Source organism: Penaeus monodon, chromosome 31 (assembly GCF_015228065.2).
Source record: "Penaeus monodon isolate SGIC_2016 chromosome 31, NSTDA_Pmon_1, whole genome shotgun sequence".
Classification (NCBI taxonomy): domain Eukaryota; kingdom Metazoa; phylum Arthropoda; class Malacostraca; order Decapoda; family Penaeidae; genus Penaeus; species Penaeus monodon.
Window position 1 is genome coordinate 32813864 of NC_051416.1, and position 768 is coordinate 32814631.

The window sequence follows — 768 nt, forward strand, 5'->3', positions numbered from 1 at the left end:
CCCACACTTTCAATTTCTATTTTGTTTCAGGAATCATTTGGCGAGACGTGAGGCCATCAGCATTTGACAGCTTAGGCTTTGCAGTTTTCGTAAGCATATCATTCCCTTGCCCACGGCTTGACGTTGGAGCAGTGTTGCAAAATTGTCACCTGGTAAGAAGTTTTTCATTCCCCGACTTACAATTTGCGCTATCCATGGTAAATCTTGAAACCACGAAGCAGAAGGCCTGCTACTACCACCTCTGAGGAAACCACTGAGCTACAAGTGCAGGCATTAGGACAGAGCCAGGGAAAGTCAGGTTGTTCAAACACTTCAAGCAGGAGATTATGATGCTCTTGTGGAAATCATTTCCACCATTACGAAAATGACGCTCAGCTCTTGGAAAACTTAGGCACGATGACAAGTCTATCTTTTATCTCTCTGATTGGGTAAATTGACGCAATCAAATGGGCTCCGCACTCCCCTGACCTCACCCCTTGAGACTTTTCTTCTGTGAGGCAAAAACAAGGGGTGTTCCGCTAAGCCCCATGCCACAGCTTGATGAAAGAATCCCTACAGCCTGCAGTGAGATCGGGAAAGAGACGCTGCAAAATGCCGGAGAGGAATGCGTCTACAAGCGGCTGGAGGCGCTCATAGTGGTATACAACTAGTCTTCAAGGCGTGATGGCAATATAGCAAGTAAAACTGCAATGACTCCTTTATTGATGCTAAGAATTTGAGTAAACTTAGTTTCTTTATTAATTTTTAGGAATATATTAAAAGTGTATA